The 15,381-nt window shown below is 43.6% G+C and overlaps 1 protein-coding gene across 1 annotated transcript in view; it reads right to left on the bottom strand.

Moving 5' to 3' along the window:
- The window catches only part of LOC144679590 (transcriptional activator GLI3-like), a 410,012-nt gene that overhangs the window by 117,368 nt on the left and 277,263 nt on the right, over positions 1-15,381 (bottom strand). The window lies entirely within an intron of this gene.

Below are 15,381 nucleotides of genomic sequence, written 5' to 3'. Positions count from 1 at the left end.
CAGGAAGGGCCAGGATTTGTGCTGAATTAGTTGTTTCCAGTCAGAGTAACATTGAGGTCATCATAATTAAACTTTGCATTAGCAAAGGGAAAATGGACTGAGGTTCTTCTGCCTAAGCAGTATCCAACAACCCAAATCTGGGTAATGCACAAGTGAGTAATAAAGCCGTACCATAGAGATGGTAGCGATGGGACAAGAGAAGATAAGAAGGGGAATTTAGGGAACCATGTAGCTGCCCTTGTGCTGCAGTTTATGACAAAGCAGCTGTCAAGACCAAATCTCAGCAACAAGTACAAATATGATGGTATCAAGAACTGTGGCACCACAAATGACCACCACAGGGTGTATAATATGAACTGTGTAAACAGGCTGGTTCTACACCACCATGACTCTTGGCACATTGCAAAAGCCCTTTTTGTGGTGCTAGTTTGGCTCAGGGAGAGCTCAGCACTCTCACCTCTAAGTCAGAAGGCTATGCATTCAAGAACCACTCCAGGAATGTGGGCACACAGTTTATGCTGACACTCCAGCACTCTGGCAACAGTTTCCTTAAATGGGAATTGAACCTTCTGACTCAGAGCCAAGCTTGTACCTCCAGAAGTGTTTCTGCAATGTGCTTGGGTTTTTGGTGCTGTAGAATCAGCCTCATTTACATTGTTTGCGAAATTACAATCTTTCGGATAAGATGTTAAACTGAGGCCATGGAGGCAAATGAGGAGAGTTATCCTGTCTTTTGGACAAAATTTATCCCTCACCAACATTAAGTAAAATAGATTATGTAGTCATTACTGTTTGTGGGATCCTGCTGTGCAGATATTGGCTGCCGAGTTTCCTACATTATAATAGTAACTAGTCATTAAATGCCTTTCATTAGCTGTAAAGTGTTAAAAGGTCATGAACAGTGCTATATAAATGCAGGTTATTTCATTATAACACACTGCAATCAACTTTTAATCTAACTGTAATAATCTGGGGTTCCAAATCACATCTCTGTACACCCAACTGCAGAAAACAGAAATGTATTTGACTAGCTGGGAGCTTGTTTCTGAAGTGGTGCAGTTAATTATGCCTAATGGCTTGATTGACATTTACAGAGTTACTCTAAGCACTAATTAATAACTATTGCTTAATGCTCCAGATTCGAGTAACAAACAGCAAGTTAGCTAATTAACACACAATCCTGTAAACACAAGAACATCAGAAAGTGCATTCCCTTTCTCAGGCTGCCTGCTCGTCACTGTAGGGCTTCAACCAGAGAATCACAGTTTAACATAATGGAGAAAATTACAGCTTTTGAACATAAGGGAAAATTCTGATCTCTCGCTCCATAAAAGGGGAAGATTTCTGAATTCTCAGAATTGTTTCAGGATGTTTTTCTATGTAAATACAAGTTGTTGGTTACATTAGCGGTTGACCCTACCAAATACCATCCTGCATGTGTAAGCTAGAACGTGAGTGCCAGCTGCGCACATCACAAAATCCTATCCTGCCTTCACACAAGCACTCGTGGTTAGCCAGAGATGGGGAACAGGATCAAAACCGGGCAAAGCGGTGGTATCCTCTTCCTCTGTCCCGCTAGGTAACAGGGAATTCAGCCCAGGGGGGAGCTGTCAAACCCTGCGGGCTCTCCTTGTCGGTGTGGTTAAACTGTTCGCTTGATAAAGTGGCGAGCCGTCGAGAGCCCCTTGTTACAATTTGAACTTTAACTCTGCTCAAAAATATGCCTGGCTTATTGGTAACATCTGCGGAATAGGCTCCAAGTGGTCCTGCTATCCATTCGAAGTGTACTTTTGAAAGGTCGCGGCCGATTTCAGTGCAACCTGCCCGCCTATTTGTACAGTTCATCTGGCTGCGTTTTACGTTAAGGAAGTTAAGAAACAGCAGTCTTCAAACAGGATCAAAAAGTGAAGGAAGTGTGTACAGTGTCCGATTAACTTTGCAGAATGTGAATAAAATCCAGCTCAAGCCGGCTGGTACTATTTATATATAAAAAGTTTCAAACATTCGATCCTTTAATCAAACTTTGTTATTAACTGTACCGCTCACAAAAGGTTAATAATAGTCAAGTGAACCAAAATTGACTGGGATCTGACACAGTACAAACACACACAATAAATCTCCAGAAGAGGTAGCTTTATTTTTCGGGATCCTTTTAAAATTCGTAACCAGCTGCCTCTGAACTATTTCGGAAGAGCCCGAGCCCCCTTGCGAGATACCGAATCTCAGCACGCAATGTGATCGGCGATGGGAGTCACCCAGCCAGGAGAGCAGTGTGTCTGCCACATGAATGTGAGAATATAGTACAACAAACAACTGCACTTCCAAAAGATTCAGTCACTTCAGTGTCAAGAGTCCCCCTCACATTTAATGCTGTTAAAGCCAGCTAATCGAATAAACATGTGTTTAACATTTGTTCTCATTTCCGAGAACGTCATGAGAATGTGGAGAATTTTTCAGCGGATGTCGCCGGCCGTTATCGCAGTGACTAATGTGCCGTATGGTCATTATAAGCTCAGTGTGTCCAGCTCAAAAATTACTCTCAGGATGAATGATAGTGTCTGCTTGCATGTTGATTGGAATTGGATGATGATTGATTGGAAGAAAGTGGAACTACAAGCACTGTATGCAAACAAGCTGCGATTGGGTTTGTGTCGGAGTGCCAGGAAGGTCCAAAACTCCAAGGCTATTACTTGTTTACATATTTAATGAAATACTTATCAGCATTTATTCCAAGGGGAGACACGTTCCCCATATATTTCCGCGAACAGCTCTAACTTCCAGCAGAAATTGAAGCAGCTTTGTGTCAAGTACAGCTAAATCCTGCCTCTCCATATCAAGCCTCAGCAAGAAAATTACTGTGCAGGCGATAAGGCTTAAAGATAGAATAAAAAGTGACTCTACTCAATTTACACCGCAATGTCGGTATGACTGAATATTTTTCATTCAGGTAACCGATAGGATCACTAAACTGCACTGCAGATAAATAAAGGGGCTTCTGTCAAGAATAAACGCCATTAATCATGAAGTCTTGTCATCTAAGTAGCTGTCCCACTGATCTGCAGACATACAATTGCAAGTGGCAACTGACCCACTCTCTTCCCTCTCGCTGTTCCATTCATTGCTAGAGTTTTCTTTTCTCCCTCCTAAATTTATGTGACTACATCACTGCACGCTCCTGATTATTTTACTGTTATTGACAGAAATCTCAATGTAGAAAAAACAATCGAGCTTAAAAGCTGTACTTTGTGAAAGGCGGTTGTAATTACAAAATGTGCGCATTTTTAATTAGCTTAAAAGAAAATTTTACTCAAAATTCAGTAAATCTATGGAGAACCCAGAGTTAACTATAAAGAGGAGTCAGGAGTCGTTAAAAAATACTTTAAACAGGGCTCAAGGTTTCACTGTTAGCCTTGCCTTGATTAAACTAAAAACCTCAGCGTTCTTTGGTGTTTGTATCACTATTGTAGAGAAGGAGGGCTTGAAGCTCCGACATCCTTATTGTGAGAAGCCACTGGCACCTCTCGGAGTAACACTCACAGGACACCCTCACACACATCGGTGTCGCTCTCTCCCTCCCTGCAGGCCTGCCACACTGCACCATCAACCTGTGAATATAATGCATTTGGCGCGGAAGTGAATGGCTCATCACAGGAGAAAGGGGAGGGCAGGCAAAAAGGGAAATGGGGCAGTGAACTACAAATTCTATCACAATGCAACGTTGTTTCATGAGGAATAAGAACAGCATTCTTGTAAGGGAAGCGAGTGACCAAAGGCTCTAAACCTTTTTAAAGGCCGGTACTTCTTATGGGCGACTGACTTCAGAGAGAATGTATTACACACAAAAACAGTTACATTGTTATGTTTTAAATAAATGAACAGCGTGATGTATTACTGTTATTAGAGCTGACAAACTGGAGGAGCGCAGGAGGTTTGAAATTCCTATCATTAATTAATTGTTGGAGTGAGTGCACGGTTGGAAAATCCTCCTTTACTCACAAGGAGTTTCGTGCTAAAATTACAGACAGCAATTTGATCCCTAGATCTCTCATATTCTCCAGCGATGTTCCTTACTGTTACTGAATGACCAGAAGTGCTCTTGGGATGCCGGCAACGCCACTTTGTGGTGCCCCCAATCCTAGGGGCATTGACTCAGCCACATAGTGGGGACTGAAATTGTGTGCGCAGACTAGATAGAGGTGACAGACTCCCTTCTGTTGAGGACATTATTGAACGTGTTGGGTATTTATTTAAAAGCAAAATACTGCGGATGCTGGAAATCTTGAAATAAAAACAGTAAATGCTGGAAAAACTCAGCAGGTCTGACAGCATCTGTGGAGAGAGGAATAAAGTTAACGTTTCGAATCATACGGACTCGAAACATTAATTCTATTCCTCTCTCCACTGATGCTGTCAGACCTGTTGAGTTTTTCCAGCGTTTTCTATTTTTATTTGGGTAGTTATTTCATTGTTAATGGTGGGACCTCGCTGGAAGAAAATTGGCTGCGGCGTTTTGCGACATTACAATAGTGACTACACTTCATCGGCTGTAGGGCGGCTTTGGAACATCCCGAGTTCCGAAAGGCCCTTTAGAAATGCAAGTTTTCTTTGTGAAAAAAAAAAATCAGCAGTTTCCATGGCCAAATTTTCAATTTCCCAAAACGACAGCGGCAGGATTTAATGTCACAATCTCTGGGTTACTATTCCAGTACCAGAACCATTACACACCACCATATCAGAGCGAAACTTACCACTTGTGAAAATGAGAAAGTTTAAAAATGAAAAACACGTACAGGAAAACGTCTTGTAAAACATTTATGTATCACTAAACTCCATGTGAAAGTATAAGCGATGGAATAAGACAGTCGAGTCACTGTTTCGTATTCAAGTTTGCTGCACTAATATAACCAGGGAATATAAGGATAATGTGAGGATACACTTCGTTGTGCGCAGGCTGTTGGCTCAGAGCCTCGTCCGCCGGGATCGCCCAGCGGAACACTGTCCACACAAGGTTTACCGGCCTGGTAACGGAGGGGGAAAAATGTAAGTTTTGTGGATAGGGCATGCGTCTGGTTCAGAGGAGAAGGAAAATGTATCCTCCAGGAGCTAATGAGGGACAGATTTCAACATCATTCTTTAAGTAACGGGATTGTACTTTGCAACGATAAGATGCCGATTAATTTACAGTCATGGTGTTTTCAACACAGCCAGACATCTGAGGCAGGAAACTCAACTGAGGAAAGTAGTAATAGAGAAATCAATAGACACATCCTTACGTGCCTCCTAGTACTTGGATTAAAGCAACACAGATAGAAACCAGGGAGCGGATCTCCTGCCTGTCAGCCTAGTTCGGGAATGATGCCCACGGGACATAAAAGAGAGATTTGGGGGGGGGGGGGGAGGAAAAATTACAACAGTGGAAAGAAAACGTATAAAGAGAAGAACAAGACAGATTACAACGTAATCTAGTCTGTGTTGGCGCTTTACAAATAATTAATTGATTCAGAATTATTAGAATGTAAACAAGTAGATGCACAGCTAGAGAAGGTTCAGGGGTTCGTCGTTTTATTAATTGAATAGTCTTCTAGAGAACTGGCTGAACTGGGTGGATTTTAGGACCCAGAGGAAATGCATTAACTACACGTTTCTTCTTGAAGGGAGGAAATTAAAGCTCCCCACAGCAAGCTTTAAAGGCAGATCATTCTGTCACTTGAGACATAGCCATTGAATTCAGCATATGTACTGCAATCAGGGCTTTCTAAGGAGCCAGCTGGAGGTGAAGCAGTGTCTTCTCACCTCATTGCTGCCTTCTTTTTAAGCTAGTTTGACCCATACTGATAAAATGAATTGTAATCATCTCGAAGTTACATTATTCATAGGAGCAGAAAGAACATGTAATTGTCAGCAGCGCATTGGACAAGTCTCTGGCTCTGTACGGTGCCAACCGGCGAGCAAAGCTGGCGGGGCCGGAATGAGCTGTCAGACCCAGCGCCTCCTAGGGGCCACGCTCGGGCGCTTACTGTCAATTATTGCCATCCAGCCAGGGAATGAATACACGCCGGAGTGGGAAAGGCTATAAATGTCAACCCCAACGTGTAAAGTAAATTGCAACACACTCGCCGGCTCCCAGTGGCAAAAAAAAATATTTTCACTATTGGCACTGCCTTCACCAGCTCAAAAGAAGCGGATGCCCAGATCTCTCCAGCTATTTGCCCAATCTGTAATTTCGGAGTGGGAGGGAGAAGATGAGGGTCACTACATAAACAGGCTCTGGTGGTGCTGGGGAACTGGGAAGTGGGTCAGCTCCACAGTCACAACCAGACACCGAGAGCAACAGCCCCCAGTTCCCCTCCATTCCTTAACCAGGCCAGGGACCTGGAAGAAACCGGAATGAGAGGCGACCATCAGGGGGCAATTTTGGACCCTCAGATTCACTTAGACTGAGCCAGACACTGCACTCTGTAAATTACCATCAGCGGAGCAGTTATTTCCCAGCCGGCACCGACGCCTGGCTCACTCAATCGGGCTCATCGCTCCGTTCCCGACCAACCCCCTTCAACAAAAAAAACTTCATTCCCAACTGCAGATTAAAAAAGCTAATCTATTATGAGTTATAGATAAAGCTCAACTGAGTTGAACACATGGCAAAAAGCAACCAGCTAAGAATTGCAGGTGCAGGAAAAGTTTCAATGAAGAAGTAATCATGCAAGCAAAAGCAGATGAACTGGAAGAATCAGGACTCAGCCCCGAGGAATGTAAATCATGCAGAAAAGCAGTTGTCAACGTGAGGCCAGCGAACAGCGTGGGAAGACACAAAAATAAACAGTTCAACAAAAGAAAACAAAAGCAGTCAAATGCTGGTGTTTCGTACGCTTCAATACATTCAATCTCCAGCGCTAGATATGGCAAACCCATTAAAGGAATCTCTTAAGAAGTAAAACATCAATTAACAACAAAAAAAAAGCCAGATATCCAGTTTACACAGACATTTATTTATTAAATCTCCCACAGGCTGGAGATCCCGCATTTAGCCCGGAGGTTTCTCTGTTCCTCCTGTGTTTCGAGTACATTTCTGTGTATTTCAAGCCAAGTCCAGTCCGGACTCTTCCCAGCCCCCGCGCCATACAAGCAGCTTGCAGCAATTAAGAAATGTTTGCTCCCGAAAATCGATCTGACCCGCGAACAAAATAGCGTTCATTTCAGGACAGGGGAAAAAAAAACAGCTGTAGGCACAGTGCCAAACCGTCCACTCTTTCTTCAGAACTGCTAATTAAAATTATCTGATAATTCAACCTCTTAAGCACCATGGCCTAAAGTGGGGAAGCAGTTCCTACCAGCGGAATATGGATGAAATCAAGAGAATCAGCGCAAAAGATTGCGGAAACTCAAGCGTGGGCTACATCGTGTTCGCCGAATTTCCGTAATCGTTGACATTAATCCTTTCACAAAAAGTGGGATCCAACCACAAAAAAAATGTTGACCACAACTCCGGACCGAATGAGGCTGGCGAGTTTCCACCGATGCGCTGTTTGTAGAGGGTCTCCAAATTGTGCTCAGATTTTTAGACGCACGTTTTAGAAGTTTAACGTATTAGAAACACTTAATTTACTCAGAAACTGACTAGTGTAAACCAATGAAACTAATAAATCGTTCAGTACAGTTTTTTTTAAAAGTCATTTTCAATGTTTTAAAATCAGGACAATCAGAGGTGCAAAGGCTATGTATGGCCCCTGACAATATTCTGGCAATAGTACTGAAGACTTGTGCTCCTAGCCAAGCTGTCCCAGTACAGCTACAACACTGGCATCTACCCAACAGTGTGGAAAATTGTCCCAGGTATGTCCTGTCTAATAAAAAGGACCAGATCCAACCCAGCCAATGACTGCCCCATCAGTCTACTCTCAATCATCAGCAAAGTGATGGAAGGGATCATCAGCAAAGTGATGGAAGGGGTCATCAACAGTGCTATCAAGCAGCATTTACACAGCAATAACCTGCTCAATGATGCTCAGTTTGGGTTCTGCCAGGGCCATTCAGTTTCTGACCTAATTTCAGCCTTGGTCCAAACATGGACAAAAGAGCTGAACTCCAGTGGTGAGGTGAAAGTGACTGCCCTTGACATCAAGGCAGCATTTAGCGGCGTGTCCCATCAGGGAGTAAACTGGAGTCAATGGGAATCAGTGGGAAAACTACTGATTAGAGTCATACCTAGCACAAAGAAAGATGGTTGTGGTGTTGGAGGTCAATCATCTGAGTTCCAGGACATCAGAGAAAGAAATCCTCAGGGTAGTGTCCTAGGCCTAACCATTTTTGTCAGGAGTGAAGATGTTTGCTGATGATTGCACAATGTTCAGTACCATTTGTGATTCCTCAGGCACTAAAGCAGTCCACGTTCACATGTAACAAGGTCTGGACAAGATTCAGGCTTGGGCTGATACGTGATAAGCAACATATGCACCACACAGGTGCCAGGCAATGACCATCTCCAATAAGAGACAATCCAACCATCTCCCCATGACATTCAATGGCATTACCAACACTGAATCCCCCCACTATCAACATCCTGGGGTTACCATTTACCAGAATTTTAACTAACCAACTATTAAAATATTGTGGCTACAAGAGCAGATCAGAGGCTGGGAATTGTCCAGCAAGTAACTCATCTCCTCACTCCCTAAAGTCTGTCCACCAACTAAAAGGCACAAGTTAGGAATTTGATGGAATACTCTCCACTTGCTTGATGAGTGGAGCTCTCAAAAAATCCTAAGGAGCTCAACACCACCCGGGTCAAAGCAACCTGATTGGTTGGCACCCCCATCTACCACCTTCAACATTCACTCCCCCCACCTGCAGTGCACAGTATCAGCGATGTGTACGATATACAAGATGTACTGCAACAACCAGGGTAGCAGGGGTATCTGAATAACCCCAAGATGTGGTTGACCCTGTCCTTCTGCAAGCCCCTGGGTAGCACCTGGAAGGATCCTGTGCTCAGGATTACAAGTGATGGCCAACAGTGGATCGATGGATTCTATGGTGTGAAGGCGGTAGGGCTATGACCTTGGAGGGAAAAGGTGGCTTGGTGCCAGGCGGAGGGTCTTCTGGGAAGAGGGTTTTTGTTCCCTTCAAACGTGAATAAGGGAATGGGAAACCACCTCATGCTTCCCCATTCACTAGTCAAATATGGTCAGTACAAACAAGTTTTATCAAGACAACAGCATGAATGGGGTTGGCATCACTTGTGTCAACAACTTGCTCGATACTGAAGTGCATGAACTGCAGGTAGATCTGTACCAGAACTCCAATAATGAGGTCATCCACTTTTACTTTGATCGGAAAGTTTTGAAGGCCATGGTCACCCATGCCACTCAGCATGGCACTTAGGCAATGACTGCAGCAACACGCCAAGCCTCCTTTGACAGCACCTTCCAATCCTGCAACCTCTACCTCCTAGAAGAAGGGCAGCAAGTGCATGGGAACACCACAACCTGCAAGTATTCTTCCAAGCCACCCACCATCCTGACTATATTGCTGTTCCTTCACTATCGCTGGTGCAAAATCCTGGAACTCTGTTCCTAACAGTACTATAGGTTAAAGAGGGCAGCTCACCACCACCTTCTTAAGGTAAATTAGGAATGGGCAACAAATGCTGGCCCAGTCAGCATCGTCCACATTCTGTGAAAGAATAAATAAATAAAAGGTGGACTAGACCACTCCATTTAAATTATTATTTTTGTGATAAACCCATTTAAATACACCAGTGAATATTTTTTAATCCAAAAAAACAATGGGCAGGATTTTTCGGATGGTGGGGTTTCTCATCCTGCCACCTGGAGTGTCAATGGGGAATGCATTCCTGTTGATATTGGCTGCCCCACAGCCAATGAACGTGCCACTCTGATTGGCCAGCGGCGCCAGTATCGCAGTGGACAGGAGTGAGACTACAAGCAGTCCCCAGGTTCCAGGTCCTGGAGTCCAGGACCAGGTAAGTGTGGATGGTCTCACAGAAGGGAGAGGAGGTGAGGCCTGAGGGGGGAGGGAGCACTTGGGGGTGGGGGGGGGGGGGCAGGCCTTATGGGGGGTGGAGTGCCTGATGTGGAAAGATGGCCATTGAAGGTGGTGCCCATCCGCCAACCTGAGGCCTGAACAGGGTCACTTTCCGGGCTTCTCCCCGCTCTTGAACTTCCCCCACCAGCCTCCAAATTGAGGCCTGAAGGAAACAGCCCTTAAGTTGTCATTAATTGCCCATATAAGGGCCTCAATTTGGGCAAGGGCAAACAGGCTGGCCAAGGCCTCACCCACCACACCATTAAATTGCAGACAGGTGGGGTGAGCAGTGGGAAGGCCATCTAATGAATTTTACAGGCTCCCTCACCTACAAATCCACTGGCAAAGGAGCTTAAAATTCAGCTTGTTTCATTACACTGACCAACTGCAACAATTCATGGAAGGTTTTATGCTTGTGCTTATTCAAATCTATTTCGGCAGAAACTTGAACTGTATCCTAACCAATAATATTTGCTCCTAATTTCCTAATTTCCTCCAAAGAGGAAACTCTATCCTTGTGCCCCCACATTCCCCCACCCTATGCTTTGTTTTTTAACATTGATTAATTTAAATCTTTGAATAATTCAATTTTTTAGGCAGAAAACGACCAGGTTATTAGTGTATTATGAGACTTGCATTTATATAGCCATCTCAGGAAGTAGCAAAATGCATTACAGCTAATGAAACACTGTTGAAGTGTAGTCACTGCTGTAATCTACAAAACATGGCAGACAATTTGCACACAGAAATGAACCACAAACAGCAAATTGATAATGGCCAGATAATCTGTTTCAGCGATGTTGGTTGATGGACAAATATTGGCCATTATACACACACATTTTATGCTAACTATTGTTGAAGAAGAGAATGAGGAATGAGCCCATTAAACATAAACTGAGATCAAAGTACTAAATAGATTTGGCTGTTGTGTAAAATTTAGTTTGCGTCAATGAATAAGAAACTTTGCCTCTTAATATTGCAGAAAGGAATCACTAGCAGCCTCCAAAACAGAGGACAAATATTCTCAGCCAATTTAAAAATCAGTTTAATGCAGGAGTGATGTACAAGTGCAGTCATGCAGTTAACATGCTCTACCTTTATTTCGGGCTTTATAATGCCACTGGGCAGAGTTTAGTCCCACTGAGCTGCAGTTGAAGTGATGTACAGAATGATTTAGCAGCACAAAGCCACAGTCATGTACTATATTCCCCAGTTGGAGTTAGTACAGGATCTCTCAGCTTCAACAGAAAAAGTGGAGACTGGCAGAGACCCTCTTTATGTTATGACAAGACATCTCTAACAGAAATTTATCTCCCTCCCTCTCCCCACCCCCACCCCAATGATGACTGATGGATTGCAAAACATATCTGAAAGGCGAGGTAGTCACAATGGGATTGGCTGCTCTGACAAAAACACAGAATTACCTACCCCCATTTGTAGGAGTCATGAATGTATTGTGCTGCTCCCAGCAGTCCTTCACACACATCACTGACAGGTACGTGAGGGATCATTACTAAGTAACAAGTCACGAGTTCAGCCATTCCTCCCTGATGCCCTGGCTCAATAACCAAGAATTAATTCTTCACCTTGCATCACATAAATACAGAAGTTACATTTATATAGGGCCTTTCATGACCTCAGGGCATCACAAAGTACTTCACAACTAATTATGTATTTTTAAAATGGAGTCACTTATGCATTGCAAGATCCCACAAACTGCAATGAAATGTATGTCCAAAAAATCAATTTTACTGATGTTGGATGGGGATAAATATGATCATGACACCATTAGAGCTCCCGTGTTCTTCTTCAAATACTACCATAGGATCTTTCACGCATGCCTGACAGACCGAATGGGTCCGAAGACAGCACTGCCAACCATACAGCAACCCCTCAGTACTGGACTGTTGTGTCAGCATAGATTCTGTGGTCAAGTCTCTGTATTAGGGCTTGAACCCATGACATTCTGAATCAGAGGCAAGAGTGCTGCCACTGAACAAAGGCTTAAATTAGCCTCTAAGCAGCAGCATTTTCTTTTCAAAACTACAGTAACCTCAAGTCACTCTCTCTGGCTGTACTGATGAACACTTTGAAAAAAAACTTTCAATTTTGGCAGGGAAGCAAAATGGGCAGCAGCATATTGGTCGCTCACTGCAAACCCTTGCTACTGATTTCAGGAGTCATGAAAATTAGATGGGGTGTACGATAAACAGATGATTCACTGCCATCCGTTTTATGCACTCCACTGTTACGAACACAAATACTTACCTTGATTTAAATCGTAGTTCAAGAACACAGTTCCCAGCAGGCCTCGGGACTCCTGTGCACGTGCTGCCAGGAGATGGCTGCACATGCACAATTGGTGTTTTTAACCATCTCTAGGTTGGGAACTCGGGTCTCCTGTGTATGCGTTGGCCGGGAAACAGCCGCACACGGGCAGTTAGTCTTTTTACGTTCTTTAGGCCGGGAACTAGCCCTGTGCGCATGCGCAGGAGGAAAGGAAAGAAAGGAAGCAACAAAATGAAACAGCGTGAAACTGTAGGCAAGGTGACCTGAACTGGAGCATCATTAGAAGGAAGGTGCCCCAGGAAGAAGGTCCCAAACCGCAGAGTGGGACAGAAAGAGGTCCCAGAAGAAAGTCCAAGGCAAGGACAAATACTAGGATCAGAGATAGATCCCACTGAGTGAAGACAAATGACAGGAGCAGAGAAAAAGGCTCCAAGTTAAAGAAAGAGCTGCGGGGAGCAGACTTGAAGTAAAGTGGGTTTGAGAGAAGCGCAGAAGATCCAAGAGAACAGCCAAAGGTTGGTGACTCTGTGCTGGGGGCCGTAAGGCCAAAGGTACCCTTTTGGAGCAGTGGTGCTCTGCTTGGCACGGTCAAAAATCTAAAAGTGTGCATGGCAGATGAAGTGAGAGTGTATTTGGAGATCCGGGGAAAGGAATCTCAGAAGGTGAGACAAACCCTGGAGGTGGATCCTTATTGAAGCCGTCTGAGTGGGAGTGACTTTTGGAGAGAATTACAAAGCGAATTCTTCAAATGTAGAGATTGGAAACCCTCGTGAGAAAGAGTTTCAGTGAGACTGGTTGGTTCACAGTGTGACAAGTGTCTGTGTGGATTGTTGAGAAATCCATAGAATCTGCTTTGGTCACATCTGTCATTTGTGTGGTGTGTCTGACCACAGTTCACCACGGTTCACGTGTGCCACATACTTACCCTGAATTTTAGTGTATAAGATAGATATGGTAAATTGTTTTATCTTTCCGAATTTATATGCATCTGTAAAGGTATAGCTAGGGTAAAGGGATAGTGAATATTTGAATCATCATCTTGTGTTTGTATTGAGATCTTTCCAACCTTTTCGTATGATGTAATTTGTTCATTTTTCTGTTTAAATAAAATGTTTTATTCTGTCTGTTCAAAGTTCATCGGCAGACCTCTGTGAATTTGTTCAGTAACTTCCCTCCACAAATTTTTTAAATTTATCAAGCCAGGTTTCACTCTGGAACCTGACTTGTCTGGTAGTATCAGCTGGGATTGTAACACCCACAAACCCCAATCCCTCCAACTGTGGTCAAAGTTAATGGTCCCAGCATTTGTTGCTGTAAAATGATTTGAATAAAGGTCAAGAAAATTATAGGGGGGGGATCAGAAGAAATCTTTTTGTTCAAGAGTGTTATCAGAACGTGCTATGATTTGACACAAGTGGCAATTGATACTAAATCAACCACAGTGTTCAAAAAGATATGAATAAAGAAAAAGTGTGTGGAGGAAAATGGAAAATCAACCCGCAGGAGTGGCTGCAATACAATGTATGCAAAAAGGGTTAATTACCTCCTCCTGCGTTGCAAGATATCTATTTTTCTAGGATTTCTGAATGGGACGAGGGTAGAATTGATAAAAAGCTAGCACCAGTAAAGGCACAACTGGCAAATGGCCTCAACTACATTGTAATTTTTATGACTTTCACACAACCCTCATTAAAGGGGATTAAATGTTAAAGAAGTCAGCATCTCAGAGTCATTATGGCACAGAAGGAGGCCATTTGGTTCATCAAGTCCATGTCGGGTTTCTGTAGGACAGTCCAGTCAGTCCCATTCTCCCGCTCTATCCCTGTAGCCCTGAAAGTTTTTCCCTAAAGTACCCCTTCAATTTCATTTTGAAATCATCTATCATCTCCACTTCCACCACCCTCATAGACAAAGAGCTCCAGGTCATTGCTGCTCAGTGTGTAAAATAACTCTTCTTCACATTCCCTCCTCCCTCTTATGCCAAAAACCTTAAATCTGTGTCCTGAGTCCTTGTAAAATCAGCTAAAGGGAACAGCTTTTATATTACTGCTCTATCTATGGGAGAAAAAAAGTTAACATTTCAGTGAAGGTACAGTTCCAATGAAGGCTTTACACCCAAAACATTAACTTGTCTGTTTTTTTACTCAAACACTGATTGTCTACGTGTTTCAGGCAGCTGCAGCTTTTTGTCTTTTCTTTTTTTGAGGTAGTAGAGGTCGCAGGTATGGAAGGTGCTGATGGAGGAGGCTTGGCAGGTTGCTGCAGTGCATCTTGTACATGGTACACACTGCCGTCACTGTGTGCTGGTGGTGATGGCAGTAAATATTTAAGGTGGTGGAAGGTGTGTTGATCAAGCAGGCTGCCTTTTCCTGGATGGTTTCGAGCTTGAGTGCTGTTGGAGCTGCATTCATCCAGCTAAACGGAGGATATTCAATCGCACTCCAGCCTTGTGCCTTGTTGATGGTAAATAGGCTTTGGGGAGTCAGGGAGTAAGTTACTTGCTGCAGAAGCCCGAGAATTATCCAGGTTGTCCTCTATTGTCCAGGTCCAATTGCATGCAGTCAAGGATTGTTTCAGTATCCAAGGAGTAGCGAATGATATTACAGATGAACTCTCATTTAGAAGGTGTATTTATACAGTATCTTTAAAAATGTCCAGGGTGCTTCACAGGGGTATTATAAAACAAAATGTGACACCAAGCCACATAGGGAGATTCTAGGGCAGTTGACCAAAAGCTTGGTCAACGATGTCGATTTTAAAGAACATTGTAAAAGAGGAAAGGGAGGTAGAGAGGCAGAGGGATTAGAGGAGGGAATTCCAGAAGTCAGGGCCCTCGAGTGTCAAACTTGGTTCAGTCAGTAACACTCATGTTTCCAACTCAGAAGGTTGTGGGTTCCAGTCCTACTCCAGGGCTTGAGCACAAAAAAAAATCAAGGCTGACACGTCAGTGCAGTACTAACGGAATGCTTCATTATCAGAAGTGCCATCTTTTGAACGAGACACTGTCTGCCCTCTCAGGTGGATGTAAAAGATTCCTTGGCACTATTT

The sequence above is a fragment of the Cetorhinus maximus genome, chromosome 4 (assembly GCF_964194155.1).
Source record: "Cetorhinus maximus chromosome 4, sCetMax3.hap1.1, whole genome shotgun sequence".
NCBI lineage: Eukaryota > Metazoa > Chordata > Chondrichthyes > Lamniformes > Cetorhinidae > Cetorhinus > Cetorhinus maximus.
Note: the sequence above shows the minus strand (reverse complement) of the source record. Positions and strands in the feature narration are given on the sequence as shown.